This window comes from Scyliorhinus canicula, chromosome 17 (genome assembly GCF_902713615.1).
Source record: "Scyliorhinus canicula chromosome 17, sScyCan1.1, whole genome shotgun sequence".
In the NCBI taxonomy this organism is placed as follows: domain Eukaryota; kingdom Metazoa; phylum Chordata; class Chondrichthyes; order Carcharhiniformes; family Scyliorhinidae; genus Scyliorhinus; species Scyliorhinus canicula.
This window is the reverse complement of record NC_052162.1, coordinates 112399423-112414761: the sequence shown is the minus strand read 5'-3', so window position 1 is coordinate 112414761 and position 15339 is coordinate 112399423. Positions and strand designations below refer to the sequence as shown.

At 48.3% G+C, this 15339-nt stretch overlaps 2 long non-coding RNA genes across 2 annotated transcripts in view; one reads left to right on the top strand and one right to left on the bottom strand.

The window, feature by feature from the left end:
• LOC119952273 overlaps nucleotides 1-5888 on the bottom strand; it is a 58338-nt gene extending 52450 nt beyond the window's left edge. Inside the window, exon 1 of the long non-coding RNA XR_005457812.1 lies at nucleotides 5593-5888. This is a non-coding gene — a long non-coding RNA (uncharacterized LOC119952273). The remainder of the gene's footprint in view (nucleotides 1-5592) is intronic.
• Nucleotides 5889-6061: 173 nt separating this feature from the next.
• On the top strand, nucleotides 6062-13857 carry LOC119952263. The gene is made up of 3 exons (XR_005457802.1): nucleotides 6062-6099; nucleotides 8360-8447; nucleotides 13505-13857. It is a non-coding gene; the product is annotated as an uncharacterized LOC119952263 (long non-coding RNA).
• Nucleotides 13858-15339: the final 1482 nt, after the last annotated feature.

Genomic DNA, 15339 nt, shown 5'->3' with positions numbered 1-15339 from the left:
ATCCATGCTCACTGCTTCCTGTCCTGGACACAGAGACCTGAAAATCTTCATGCAGGCTGCCAGTTGTCTATGTGTCTGCTGGACAGCACGGTAGCACAAGTGGCTAGCACTGTGGCTTCACAGTGCCAGGGTCTCAGGTTCGATTCCCTGCTGGAACACTGTGCGGAGTCTACCTACACCTCAAGGACTGCAGCAGTTCAAGAGGGCAACTCACCACTACCTTCTGAAGGGCAACTAGGGATGGGCAATAAATGCTGGCTGAACTAGGGAAACCCACATCCCGTAAATGAATGTTTAAAAAAATTCCATTCTGTAATAATAGTGATGAATTTTGTCAACTCCTTTTCCAGAATATCAGAAGGGGAGGATTTACAGACAGGAAACTGAGACCAAATATCACACCAAGATCCAACAGGGTCACTCAATTCATCAGGAGCTGAATATCACCAGCCTTTAAGGGAAATTTTGTTCTGTCTTTTTTTTAATATAGAGTTCCCAGTTCTTTTTTTCCAATTAAGGGGCAATTTAGCACGGCTAATCCACCTATTAGAACATAGAACAGTACAGCACAGAACAGGCCCTTCGGCCCTCGATGTTGTGCCGAGCAATGATCACCCTACTTAAACCCACGTAACCCGTATACCCGTAACCCAACAATCCACCCATTAACCTTACACTACGGGCAATTTAGCATGGCCAATCCACCTAACCCGCACATCTTTGGACTGTGGGAGAAAACCAGAGCACCCGGAGGAAACCCATGCACACACGGGGAGGACGTGCAGACTCCACACAGACAGTGACCCAGCCGAAAATCGAACCTGGGACCCTGGAGCTGTGAAGCATTGATGCTAACCACCATGCTACCGTGAGGCCCCAGGCACATCTTTTTGGATTGTGGGGGTGAGACCCAGGCAGAGAATGTGGAAACTTCACACGGACAGTGACCCGGGGCCAGGATCAAGCCCGGGTCCTCGGTGTAGTGAGGCAGCAAGTGCTGTGTTTTTTCTGTCTGCTACAAAACATTTTAAACATCAGTGTGACTGGAAAAGCACCAAGACACACACACACCCGAGTGAGAGTGTTCCAGAGCACTGACTGTGGAAAGAGCTTTAACCAGTTACACAGCCTAAAAAAACATTATCAATTGGAGAGGGGAAAGACAATCCATCTGTTCTGTGTGTGGACAATTCAGTTGAATGTGGAGAGACACACGGATCACCTGTACCATGGAGAAACCATGGAAATGTGAGGAATGTGGGAAAAGATTCATAACCCCATCGAAGCTGGAAACTCATCGTCGCATTCACACTGGGGAGAGGCCATTCACCTGCTCTCAGTGTGGGAAGGGATTCACTCAGTTATCCCACCTACAAAAACACCAGTGATTCCACAAATGATGAGAGGGGTTGGATTCTGCTGTTTTTGCTGCTGTTAATCACACCCAGGACTGAACCATGTTCATTCTGACACTTGGCGAAGTGGCAGGGTCGGAGGGTTTCTTTAGAACATAGAACATAGAACACTACAGCGCAGTACGGGCCCTTCGGCCCTCTATGTTGCGCCGACCTGTGAAACCATCTGAAGCCTATCTGACCTACACTATTCCATTTTCATCCATATGTCTATCCAGTGACCACTTAAATGCCCTTAAAGTTGGCGAGTCTACTACTATTGCAGGCAGGGCGTTCCACGCCCCTACTACTCTCTGAGTAAAGAAACTGCCTCTGACATCTGTCCTATATCTATCACCCCTCAATTTAAAGCTATGTCCCCTCGTGTTGGTCATCACCATCCGAGGAAAAAGACTCTCACTGTCCACCCTATCTAACCCTCTGACTATCTTATATGTCTCTATTAAGTCACCTCTCAGCCTTCTCCTCTCTAACGAAAACAACCTCAATTCCCTGAGCCTTTCCTCGTAAGACCTTCCCTCCATACCAGGCAACATCCTAGTAAATCTCCTCTGAACCCTTTCCAAAGCTTCCACATCCTTCCTATAATGTGGTGACCAGAACTGCACGCAGTACTCCAGGTGTGGCCGCACCAGAGTTATGTACAGCTGCAGCATGACCTTGTGGTTCCGAAACTCAATCCCCCTGCTTATAAAGGCTAGCACACCATATGCCTTCTTAACAGCCCTATTTACCTGGCTGGCAACTTTCAGGGATTTATGTACCTGGATGCCGAGATCTCTCTGTTCATCTACACTACCAAGAATCTTGCCATTAGCCCAGTACTCTGCATTCCTGTTACTCCTTCCAAAGTGAACCACCTCACACTTTTCCGCATTAAACTCCATCTGCCACCTCTCAGCCCAGCTCTGCAGCTTATCTATGTCCCTCTGTATCCTATAACATCCTTCAGCATTATCCACAACTCCACCGACCTTCGTGTCATCTGCAAATTTACTAACCCATCCTTCTACACCCTCTTCCAGGTCATTTATAAAAATGACAAACAGCAGTGGCCCCAAAACAGATCCTTGCGGTACACCACTAGTAACTGAACTCCAGGATGAACATTTGCCATCAACCACCACCCTCTGTCTTCTTTCAGCTAGCCAATTACTGATCCAAACCGCTAAATCACCTTCAATTCCATACTTCCTTATTTTCTGCAATAGCCTACCATGGGGAACCTTATCAAACGCCTTACTGAAATCCATATACACCACATCAACAGCTTTACCCTGATCCACCTGTTTGGTCACCTTCTCAAAAAACTCAATAAGGTTTGTGAGACATGACCTACCCTTCACAAAACCGTGTTGAGTATCGCTAATCAACTTGTTCTTTTCAAGATGATTATAAACCCTATCTCTTATAACCTTTTCCAACATTTTACCCACAACCGAAGTAAGGCTCACAGGTCTATAATTACCAGGGTTGTCTCTACTCCCCTTCTTGAACAAGGGGACAACATTTGCTATCCTCCAGTCTTCCGGCACTATTCCTGTCGACAAAGACGACATAAAGACCAACGACAAAGGCTCTGCAATCTCCTCTCTGGCTTCCCAGAGAATCCTAGGATAAATCCTAACTGGCCCAGGGGACTTATCTATTTTGACATTTTCTAAAATTGCTAACACCTCCTCCTTTTGAACCTCAATTCCATCTAGCCTGGTCGAATGAACCTGAGTGTACTCCTCGACAACATTGTCTTTTTCCAGTGTAAACACTGACGAAAAATATCCATTTAATGCTTCCCCTATATCCTCTGATTCCACACACAACTTTCCACTACTATCTTTGATTGGCCCTAATCTTACTCTAGTCATTCTTTTGTTCCTGATATACCTATAGAAAGCCTTAGGGTTTTCCTTAGGGCTTTCTGCTGGACTGGCCGGTCTCACCACTTTGCTTCCAGTGGGCTGATGTTCTTTGAGCCTGGGAGAGCACATTTCCACTGAAATGATCCACAAAAGCCGATGAAGGACATTTATTTTATCCTGGATAATAAATAGTGTTTTTCCCCCCACTACAGGTAGATCTAAAATAAATGCTCTGTCTCTGTTCCATTGAGTCTACAGCACAGGGCCAGGCCAGTCGGCTCAATCGATCCCTGTCAGTATTAATGCTCCACATGAGCCTCCACCCACCCCTCTTCATCTCCCCCCATCAGCATCTCCTTCTATTCCTTTCTCCCTCATGTCTGTATCTAGCTTCCCCTTCAATGTATTCATGCTGTTCACCTCAACCACTCGCTGTGGGAGTGAGTTCCACATTCTCGCCACTCGCTGGGTAAAGAGTTTTCTCATGGACCTGATGTGTGCTGAGTAGTCCACATCAGGTGGCTCTCCTCCATAAGGCCATAAAGACCACTTTTGACCAAATTTGGCCCGCAAAACCAGACAAAAACATCCCCTCACCCTCAACGATAACATCAGCAGCAACGACAGGCCGCAGGGACACCAGGAATTGCAGCAAGGGACAGGATCAGAGAGCAAGCCCGTTGGAGTCTGTTTAGCACAGGGCGAAATCGCTGGCTTTGAAAGCAGACCAAGGCAGGCCAGCAGCACGGTTCAATTCCTGTACCAGCCTCCCCGAACAGGCGCCGGAATGTGGCAACTAGGGGCTTAACACAGTAACTTCATTTGAAGCCTACTTGTGACACTCAGCGATTTTCATTTCATTTCATTTTCAGACCCATGAGGGAAGGGGTCCGCAGCCATCCCCGAATCGTCGCCCTGGAGACCGGGATCAAGAAGTTGGTGGTGACGCAGGGGAGCCTGAAAGCGAAGGCCGAGGAAGAAAATTGGTCGAGGCAGCAGAACATCTGAGTAGCGGGCCTGCCAGAGGAAATCGAGGGCAGGGACCCAACCGACTACATGGCCCAAGTGCCGGGCAACCTAGTGGGAGGGACTTCCCCAAGCCAGCGGAGATCATTGAGGTACGAGAGCGGTTTGGGCTCTGGACAGGGTTCAGACCAATGCCACCAACTCTGAATACTTCCAGCAGCAGAGGCACAAGGCAGGGATGCTCGCTGTCCCCGCTCTTGTTCGGCCTGGCAATCGAGCTGCTGGCGATCGCCCTGCTAACGGCGAGATGCTGGAAGAGAAACCGCTCCATGCGGATGACCAGTTCCTCTACATCTCGGAGCTGCAAAGTGGCATGAAAGGAATCATGAAGCTCCTGGGAGAGTTCAGAGCCTTCTCGGGTTACAAACTCAACCCTGGGCAAAAGTGAGGAGTTCTCCCGGTGAACCCGAGAGGGAAAGGGGCTGAGCTGGGGGGCCATTTAAACCAGCCCAGAACGAATTCCACTACCTGGGGATCCAGATAGCCCATGACTGAACATGGACCACCAATCTGGCGGAGGAAGTAAAAAGGACCTACAGAGGTGGGATACACTCCCACTCTCCCTGACGGGGAGGTTACAGACGATCAAGATGAACATACTGATGGCCCCGAGTCACTGACCGTGTGGAGTTTGCACATTCTCCCCGTGTCTGCATGGGTCTCACCCCCACAACCCAAAGATGTGCAGGGTAGGTAGATTGGCCAGGTAAAATTGCCCCTTAATTGGAAAAAATGAATTGGGTACTCTAAATTTATTTTTTTTAAAGGTGAACATACTCAGGGGCAGCACAGTCGCATAGTGGTTAGCACAATAGCTTCACAGCTCCAGGGTCCCAGGTTCGATTCCCGGCTTGGGTCACTGTCTGTGCGGAGTCTGCACGTCCTCCCCGTGTGCGCGTGGGTTTCCTCCGGGAGCTCCGGTTTCCTCCCACAGTCCAAAGATGTGCAGGTTAGGTGGATTGGCCATGATAAATTGCCCTTAGTGTCCAAAAAGGTTAGGAGTTATTGGGTTATGGGGATAGGGTGGAAGTGAGGGCTTAAATGGGTCGGTGCAGACTCGATGGGCCAAATGGGAAAGTGTTCTTAAAACACTTTCTTTTCTCCCCCTTTCCATTTCTTTTGGACTGTGGGCAGAAACTGGAGCACCCGGAGGAATCCCACGCAGACACGGGGAAAACATGCAGACTCTGCACAGACAGTGACCCAGCCGGGAATCGAACCTGGGACCTTGGCGCTGTGAAGCCACAGTGCTAACCACTTGTGCTACCGTGCTACCACATCCCTTTACTCACAGATGTTGGAGACAGGAGGAAATTTCAGACCGTGTGAAGCTCAATCTTCAGTTAAGGATGAGCTTTGCTCAGTATTCAGCTTCAGCAGACAATGGGGGAGCTCTGATTGGCCAGAGGAGCAGAGTCCCTCCGGTCCTCCCGGTTTCTCATTGGTCAATCCCCCGCTGACAGACAATGAGGGGCGGACCCCACGTGGGGGGGGGGGAGACTTTTCCCTCCAGCCGCGCTGAGCTGGTGTCCAATGGGAAAGGCTGGAAGACCCGGATGGTCAGTGCGCCGCTTTGTCCCGGTCCCCGCCTCACATTCGCACATGCGCACTCCTTCCGAATACCCGCACATGCGCATTCCTCCCGAATACCCGCACATGTGTACTTTCGATTCACAGCTTCTCCCCGCTCCGGAATGACGTGAGGACCGGAAAGCCGTCCAGCCAATCAGAGCGCGATCTTTGTGTGAATGACGATTGAGCTTCACACAGACTGAAATTTCCTCCTGTCTCCAACATCTGTGAGTAAAACACTTTCTTTTCTCCTCCTTTCCATTTCTTTTCTCGTTCTCACCTTCAATTGGTGACTTGCAGCAACTGAAGGGAAAGGAAGTGAATCCAGGGAGGGTGCACACTCTGCAAAGCTTGGCCCAGATCTCTCTCTCTCTTAAAGACATTGGCATCCTTTGCTCCCTCAGCTTGACACATTTATTTGTCTGGCTAAAAGGATGGTCTCTTTCCTAATGTTCACAATTAAAGGGCTGGTTTCCCCAGGAGATGGCTGACATTTATGGGGACAGTAAATTAATATCAGACTGAGATATGTCTAAAGTGTTCTTATATGGTACAGATTAGATATATTTTTTATGGTTCTGTAATAAAATGTATTTATTAATACTTCGAGTCTTGTAATATTGTGCTGTAGCTACGTTGCATATTTCAAGACTCTCAGTCGAACCTCTGTCGAGCAATCCAGTCAGTCCCATTCCCCTCTCTATCCCTGTTCCCTTGCATATTTATTTCTTTCAAGTGCCCATCAAATTTAATTTTGAAAGTATTTATGATCTCATCCGGGGCGGCAAGTTCCAAGAGTGATCATACAAATAGGGTAAGAAGTCTCACAACACCAGGTCAAAGTCCAACAGGTTTGTTTCAAATCACTAGCTTTCGGAGCACTGTTCCTTCCTCGGGTGAATGAAGAGGTTGGTTCCAGAAACATATATATAGACAAAGTCAATGATGCAAGACGATACTTTTAATGCGAGCATTTGCAGGTAATTAAGTCTTTACAGATCCAGAGAGAGGAGTAATCCCAGGTAGGGCAGCATGGTAGCATGGTGGTTAGCATAAATGCTTCACAGCTCCAGGGTCCCAGGTTCGATTCCCGGCTGGGTCACTGTCTGTGCGGAGTCTGCACGTCCTCCCCGTGTGTGCGTGGGTTTCCTCCGGGTGCTCCGGTTTCCTCCCACAGTCCAAAGATGTGCGGGTTAGGTGGATTGGCCATGCTAAATTGCCCATAGTGTCCTCAAAAGTAAGGTTAAGGGGGGGGGGTTGTTGGGTTACAGGTATAGGGTGGATACGTGGGTTTGAGTAGGGTGATCATTGCTCGGCACAACAGCGAGGGCCGAAGGGCCTGTTCTGTGCTGTACTGTTCTATGTTCTATGTTAAAGAGGTGTGAATCGTCTCAAGCCAGGACAGTTGGTGGGACTTTGCAAGCTCAGGCCAGATGGTGGGGATGAAAGTAATGCAACATGAATCCAAGATCCCGGTTGAGGCCGTACTCATGTGTGCAAAACGTGGCCATAAGTTTCTGCTCATCGATTCTGCGTTGTCGCGCGTCCTGAAGGCCGCCTTGGAGAACGCTTCCCCAAAGATCAGAGGCTGAATGCCCTTGACTGCTGAAGGGTTCCCCGACTGGAAGGGAACATTCCTGCCTGGCGATTGTCCGTTCATCCGTTGTCGCAGCGTCTGCATGGTCACGCCAATGTACCACGCTTCAGGACATCTCGCACACATAAATAGGGAGGGTGTATATTTGGCACAGCAAAGTGAGAATGGAGGGAGAGTGAGAATGGAGGGAGTGTATGTAAGTAGTACAGATTTAAATTGTTTGCGCGGGCCCATAACAGCTGATTGCTGTTATAGTGCTGTTGTATTTTATATTTTCCCCGCGTCTTGACTGTGATAGAGAAATACAAACATGATTCATCAGGTAAGCAAAACTGAACTTTATTTCCGAATTAGAACTGACTGCTAGCAGTAAATGGCTGATACTTGGAGTCGGAAAGCAGTCAAGTACAAACTGCTGAGTCCGTCCCAAGTCTGCGATATTACAGGAAAAGAAGGCGATTCTTATACATTATAGGATCAAGATAACATGAATACAGCTTGGTCAGGAATTTGATTGAAAGTAAAACATAAGTAATAATCGTTACAATGGCGTCACCTTGCTGACCTTTAGGGGACTGGAGTTTCATATCATTATCTTGTCTTTGTTTTAAGAAATGGACAAATTTGTTTACGTACAGGAAGAGATAGTTGTTCAGCTTGTTATGTATTGAGACTACTTCTAGGTTCAAGCCTTATCTAGACTCTCAGAGTCACCCAGTTCTCAGGACATGCTGTCTCTGTGTATTCTGTATCTGTGTCTTAGGTTAAATTCAATTGTACCAAGAAGACTTGACTAGTTTTCCCATCATGCCATTATTTGCTTCACACAATACCACAGTGTGGGACGCAGTGGTTGCTGGTTAAGTGTTTTATTTTTACCTGTCTTTAAGTTGGGCAGTTGCTGAACCCGAGACACAACACTTGGAGTGTCCCCCACCCTTCCACCTCCTCTAACCTAAGGGGATGAGTGAATATCAGGTAAGCTCTTTCTTTTTCTTGTTTTAGCCACACATTATCCAGGGGGGATGGCAGGGAAGGCAGTGCAATGTTGCTCCTGCAGAATGTTTGAGGTGAGGGACGCTGTCAGTGTCCCTGCTGATTTCATCTGTGGGAAGGGCACCCATCTCCAGCTCCTCAGAATCCGTGTTAGGGAACTGGAGCTGGAGTTGGGTGAACTTCGGATCATTGAGGAGACAGAGGTGGTCATAGATAGAAGCTTCAGGGATGTAGTTACTCCGAAGAATCAAGATAGATGGGTGACGGTGAGAGTGGCTGGGAGGCAGCAGTCAGTACACGGATCCCCTGTGGTCGTTCCCCTTAGTAACAAGTATACCGCTTTGGATACTGGTGGGGTTGGGGGGGGGGGGGGGGGGGGGGGGGGGAGAACAACTTACCAGGGGTAAGCCACGGTGACTGGATCTCCAGAACTGAGTCCATCCCTGTGGCTCAGAAGGGAACGGAGGAGAGCAATAGTTATTGGGGACTCGATAGTTAGAGGGACAGATAGACGGTTCTGTGGCAACGAAAGAGACTCACGGATGGTATGTTGCCTTCTGGGTGCCAGGGTCCGTGACGTCTCGGACCGCGTTTTCAGAATCCTTAAAGGGGAGGGGGAACAGTCACAAGTCGTGGTACACATCGGTACCAACAACATAGGTAAGAGAAGGGACGGGGATATAAAACAGGAATTTAAGGAGCTAGGGTGGAAGCCGAGAGCCAGGGCAAATCATGTTGTCACCTCTGGTTTGTTGCCAGTGCCACGTGCTAGTGAGTTGAGGAACAGGGAGAGAGTGCAGATAAACACGTGGCTGCACGGATGGTGTAGGAGGGAGGGTTTCAGTTCTGTGGATAATTGGAGCACATTCTGGGGAAGGTGGGACCTGTACAAACAGGATGGTTTGCACCTGAACCAGAGGGGCACCAATATCCTGGGAGGGAAATTTGCTCCGGCTCTTCGGGTAGTTTAAACTAATTTGTCAGGGGGATGGGAAAACGAGCTGTAGTCCAGAAGCCAGTGTTGGGAATAGTGAGGTACTGAGGAGGGTATCAAGGTCGCAGGAGTGTACCGGCAGACAGAAAGGTGGGTTGACGTGTGTCTACTTCAATACAAGGAGCATCCGGAATAAGGTAGGTGAACTTGGAGCGTGGATTGGTACTTGGGACTACGATGTTGTGGCCATTACGGAGACATGGTTAGAACAGGGTCAGGAATTGTTGTTGGAAGTTCCGGGGTATGGATGTTTCAGTAAGAGTAGGGAAGGTGGTAAAAAGGGTGGAGGAGTAGCATTGTTAATCAAGGATAGTTTAACGGCTGCAGAAAGGCAGTTCGAGGAGGATTTGCCTATTGAGGTAATATGGGCTGAAGTTAGAAATAGGAAAGGAGTGGTCACATTGTTAGGGGTTTTCTATAGGCCCCCAAATAGTAATAGAGATGTGGAGGAAGAAATTGCAAAGCAGATTATGGATAGGTGTGGAGGTCTCAGGGTAGTTGTCATGGGTGACTTTAACTTTCCAAATATTGATTGGAACCTCTATAGGTCAATTCGGGTGGGGCAATTTATGTACAGTGTGTGCAGGAGGGTTTCCTGACACAATATGTGGATAGGGCGACAAGAGGAGGGCCACATTGGATTTGGTATTGGGTAATGAACCGGGCCAAGTGTTAGATTTGTTTGTGGGCGAGCACTTTGGAGATAGTGACCACAATTCAGTGTTTTTCACTATTGCAATGGAGAGGGATAGGGCCATAGGGCAGGGCAAGGTTTATAATTGGGGGAGGGGTAATTATGATGCGATTAGGCAAGCATTAGGGAGCATAAGATGGGAACAGAAACTGTCAAGGAAAGGCACAAATGAAAAGTGGAGTTTGTTCAAGGAACAAATACTGCGTGTCCTTGATAGGTATGTCCCTGTCAGGCAGGGAGGAAATGGCCGTGTGAGGGAACCATGGTTCACAAAAGAGGTTGAATGTCTTGTCAAGAGGAAAAAGGCGGTTTCTGTAAGGAAGAGAAAACAAGGTTCAGTTGGGTCGCTTGAGGGTTACAAGGTAGCAAGGAATGAGCTAAAAAAAAAGGGCTTAGGAGAGCTAGGGCAGGGGGGGGGGGGGGGGCGCATGAGAAGTCCTTGGCGGGTCGGATCAAGGAAAACCCCAAGGCTTTTTACTCTTATATGAGAAATAAAAGAATGACCAGGGTGAGGTTAGGGCCGGTCAAGGACAGTAGTGGGAACTTGTGCATGCAGTCAGAAGAAATAGGAGAGGCGTTGAATGAATACTTTTCTTCAGTGTTCACCAAGGAGAGGGGCCATGTTTTTGAGGATGAGTTTGTGATGCAGGCGGGTAGGCTGGAGGAGGAAGATGTATTTGCAATTTTGAAAAACCTTAGGGTCGACAAGTCTCCTGGGCCAGATGGGATATATTCTAGGATTCTTTGGGAGGCAAGGGATGAGATTGCTGAGCCTTTGGCTTTGACCTTTGGGTCCTCACTGTCCACGGGGATAGTGCCAGAGTACTGGAGAGTGGCAAATGCTGTTCTTCAGTTCAAGAAAGGGAATAGGAATGACCCTGGTAATTATAGGCCGGTTAGTCTTACTTCGGTGGTCGGTAAGTTAGTGGAAAAGGTCCTGAGGGATAGGATTAATGACCATTTGGAAAGATGCAGCTTAATCCGTGATGGTCAACACGGATTCGTGAAGGGTAAGTCTTGCCTCACAAATTTGATTGAATTCTTTGAGGAGGTAACTAAGTGTGTAGATGAAGGTAGAGCAGTTGATGTTGTATACATGGATTTTAGTAAGGCGTTTGATAAGGTTCCCCATGGTCGGCTTATGAAGAAAGTAAGGAGTGTGGGATTGAGGGAAATTTGGCCAATTGGATAAGTAACAGGCTATCACATGGAAGACAGAGGGTGGTGGTGGATTGAAAATGTTCAGACTGGAGACCAGTTACCAGCGGTGTACCGCAGGGATCAGTCCTGGGTCCTCTGCTATTTGTGATTTTTATCAATGACTTGGAGGAGGGGGCTGAAGGGTGGGTCAGTAAATTTGCTGATGACACCAAGATTGGTGGAGTAGTGGATGAGGTGGAGGGTTGTTGTAGGCTGCAAAGAGACATTGATAGGATCCAGAGCTGGGCTGAAAAATGGCAGATGGAGTTTAACCCTGATAAGTGCGAGGTGATTCATTTTGGTAGGACAAATTTGAATGCGGATTACAGGGTCAACGGCAGGGTTCTGAGGAATGTGGAGGAACAGAGAGATCTTGGGGTTCATGTCCACAGTTCTCTGAAGGTTGCCACTCAAGTGGATAGAGCCGTGAAGAAGGCCTATAGTGTGTTAGCGTTTATTAACAGGAGCTTGAGTTTTAAGAGCCGTGGGGTTATGCTGCAACTGTACATGACCCTGGTGAGACCACATTTGGAGTAATGTGTGCTGTTCTGGTCACCTCACTACAGGAGGGATGTGGAAGCATTGGAAAGGGTGCAAAGGAGATTTACCACAATGCTGCCTCGTTTGGAGGGTAGGTCTTCTGAGGAAAGGTTGAGGGAGCTAGGGCTTTTCTCTTTGGAGCGGAGGAGGATGAGAGACGACTTAATAGAGGTTTATAAGATGATGAGGGGGATAGATAGAGTGGACGTTCAGAGACTATTTCCTCGGGTGGATGTAGCTGTTACAAGGGGACATAACTATAAGGTTCAGGGTGGGAGATATAGGAGGGATGTCCGAGGTAGGTTCTTTGCTCAGAGAGTGGTTAGGGTGTGGAATGGACTGCCTGCTGTGATAGTGGAGTCGGACACTTTAGGAACTTTCAAGCTGTTATTGGATAGGCACATGGAGCACACCAGAATGACAGGGAGTGGGATAGCTTGATCTTGGTTTCGGACAGTGCTCGGCATAACATCGAAGGCCGAAGGGCCTGTTCTGTGCTGTACTTGAATTTAAGAGCCGTGAGGTGATGATGCAGCTGTACAAAACCTTGGTAAGACCACATTTGGAGTACTGTGTGCAGTTCTGGCCACCTCATTTTAGGAAGGATGTGGAAGCTTTGGAAAAGGTGCAAAGGAGATTTCCCAGGATGTTGCCTGGAATGGAGAGTAGGTCTTACGAGGAAAGGTTGAGGGTGCTAGGCCTTTTCTCATTAGATCGGAGAAGGATGAGGGGCGACTTGATAGAGGTTTATAATATAATCAGGGGAATAGATAGAGTAGACAGTCAGAGACTTTTTCCCCGGGTGGAACAAACCATTACAAGGGGACATAAATTTAAGGTAAATGGTAGAAGATATAGGGGGGATGTCAGAGGTAGGTTCTTTACCCAGAGAGTAGTGGGGGCATGGAATGCACTGCCTGTGGAAGTAGTTAAGTCGGAAACGTTAGGGACCTTCAAGCGGCTATTGGATAGGTACATGGATTAGGGTAGAATAATGGAGTGTAGATTCATTTGTTCTTAAGGGCAGCACGGTAGCATTATGGATAGCACAATTGCTTCACAGCTCCAGGGTTCCAGGTTCGATTTCGGCTTGGGTCACTGTCTGTGTGGAGTCTGCACATCCTCCCCATGTGTGCGTGGGTTTCCTCCGGATGCTCCGGTTTCCTCCCACAGTCCAAAGATGTGTAGGTTGGGTGGGTTGGCCATGATAAATTGCCCTTTGTATCAAAATTCTATGATCTATGATTAACCTAGGACAAAAGTTCGGCACAACATCGTGGGCCGAAGGGCCTGTTCTGTGCTGTATTTCTCTATCTATCTATCTCTCTATCGATCTACTGTTCTATGTTCAATGTATGTGGGATGCAGATTTAGGGCGGGATTCTCCGGCTGCGCCCGCCCAGCAACAGGAGAACCTCGCCCAAGGTCAATAGACTTCCTTTGTTCGCGTCTCGCCCATGGAGATCTTGAGGCGGGCAGGGCGGAGAATCCAGCCCTTAAAGCTTTTCAGGAATGAAAGAGGAAAGACTGTTCCATTGAACCTATTCCATTGTCTGTTCTGAGTTTCTATACTGTATTGAAAGTGATGACTTTTGTAAACTCCTTTTACAGGATGTTAGAAGGGAAGGATTTGCAGACAGAAATATTAAGGTGTAAACATTGCCTCAAGATCTGACAGTGTCACTCGATTCACCGCGACCTGAATATCATCGGTCTTGGAAACTCAGAGAAATGTTTGTCTGTTCTGTCGGCTTCAGAAGGCTTTAAACATCAGTGTGACTGGAAAAGCACCGAGACACACCCACCCGAGTGAGAGTGTCCCAGAGCACTGACTGTGGAAAGAGCATCAACCAGTTACACAGCCTGAAAGGACATCACCCCATTCACAGCGGGGAGAGACCGTACACGTGTTCTGTGTGTGGGCGAGGCTTCAACTGATCGTCAAACCTGGAAATTCACAAGGATACCTGCAGCATGGAGAAACCGTGGAGATGTGGGGATTGTGGGAAGGGATTCCGCATTCCGTCTGCGCTTGAAATTCATCGACGCATTCACACTGGGGAGAGACCGTTCACCTGCTACAAATGTGGAAAGGGTTTTACTCACTTGCCCCACCTGCGGACACATCAGCGAGTTCACACTGGAGAGAGGCCATACACCTGCTCTGTGTGCGGGAAGGGATTCGCTCAGTCATACCAGCTGGTTAAACACCAGCGAGTTCACACTGGGGAGAAGCCGTTCACCTGCTCCGTTTGCGGGAAGCGATTCGGTAGCTCGTCCACCCTGCAGAACCACCGTGTGGTTCACACCGGGGCGAAGCCGTTCACCTGCTCCGAGTGTGGGCGTGAATTCAATCGGTTCACCAACCTTGGGAAACACCAGATGATTCACACTGGAGAGAGGCCGTTCCCGTGCACTGTGTGTGGGAAGGGATTCATTTGTTCGAGCAGTCTGCTGACACACCAACGCGTTCACACTGGAGAGAGGCCGTTCTCCTGCTCCGAGTGTGGGAAGAGATTCACTCAATCATCCAGCCTGCGAAAGCATCGCCGAATTCACACTGAGGGGAGAGGCCGTCCTCCAACACCGTCTGGAGGAACGGATTGCCATCTTCACTCCAACTGCTGAAACATAGAATCATAGAATTTACAGGGCAGAAGTAGGCCATTCGGCCCATCGAGTCTGCACCGGCTCTTGGAAAGAGCACCCTACCCAATCCCACACCTCCACCCTATCCCCATAACCCAGTAACCCCACCCAACAGTAAGGGCAATTTTGGACACTAAGGGCAATTTATCATGGCCAATCCACCTAACCTGCACATCTTTGGACTGTGGTTGGAAACCGGAGCACCCGGAGGAAACCCACGCACACACGGGGAGGATGTGCAGACTCCACGCAGACAGTGACCCAAGCTGGAATCGAACCTGGGACCCTGGACCTATGAAGCAATTGTGCTATCCACAATGCTACCGCGCTGCCCTAATCATTGCAATCACATCGATTAGAGACCTTTCAAATGCTCTGACTGTGGGTGTTAATTGTTTCAATGGAGGTTCAGTATATACAGGAGGTGGGCATTGATTGGATGGTTATATGAGCACATATAAAGAGAGACCGACTGACGTGGAGTGGAGTCAGGAGTGTTCTTGAAAATACAGAAAAATGTGTCATTTGAAACATGGAAGTCTGGCAATATCTGGTTTGAGAGGGTACAGGGAAAGATCCCACAAAAAGTTTCATAGCAGCTTCAAAGAGCAGGGTTGTAAAATGCAGATTCTTGCTCACAAGCAGGCTAATCAAACACCAGTCTCATGTGGTAAGCTAAAACAATGGCTCACACCTTCATGGAATGTAACTATCTCAGGAAGCATCTGAAAAAGCATGGATGAGAGTTTCAATTGCATTAAGTGATGAATGTTTAAAACAGGCAAGTCTTTCAAGTC